Genomic DNA, 705 nt, shown 5'->3' with positions numbered 1-705 from the left:
AGAGAAGTGATTATTCCCCTCTATTCGGCACTGGTGAGGCCACACCTGGAGTATTGTGTCCAGTTTTGGTCCCCCCACTACAGAAGGGATGTGGACAAATTGGAGAGAGTCCAGCGGAGGGCAACACAAATGATTAGGGGGCTGGGGCACATGACTTATAAGGAGAGGCTGAGGGAACTGGAGTTATTTAGTCTGCAGAAGAGAAGAGTGAGGGGGTATTTGATAGCAGCCTTCAACTACCTGAAGGGGGGTTCCAAAGAGGATGGAGCTAGGCTGTTCTCCGTGGTGGCAGATGACAGAACAAGAAACAATGGTCTCAAGTTGCAGTGGAGTAGGTCTAGGTTGGATATTAGGAAACACTATTTCACTAGGAGGGTGGTGAAGCACTGGAATGGGCTACCTAGGGAGGTGGTGGAATCTCCATCCTTAGAGGTTTTTAAGGCCCGGCTTAACAAAGCCCTGGCTGGGATGATTTAGTTGGTGTTGGTCCTGCTTTGAGCAGGGGATTGGACTAAATGACCTCCTGATGTCTCTTCCAACCCTAATATTCTATGATTATATGATCAGTGTATTTGCATTGATGTCAATGGACCTATTCCAATTTATGCTAGATGAGGATCTGTCCCAAAGTGTGATTCTACTCTGTAAACTGACTCTCTAAGAATGGCAGTGTAGGTTCCATGTAGCTTGCTTCTCAGTGACTTT

The sequence above is a fragment of the Terrapene carolina genome, unplaced genomic scaffold (assembly GCF_002925995.2).
Source record: "Terrapene carolina triunguis isolate 2854851 unplaced genomic scaffold, T_m_triunguis-2.0 Scaffold95, whole genome shotgun sequence".
Taxonomy (NCBI): Eukaryota; Metazoa; Chordata; order Testudines; family Emydidae; genus Terrapene; species Terrapene triunguis.
This window is presented reverse-complemented; position numbering follows the sequence as displayed.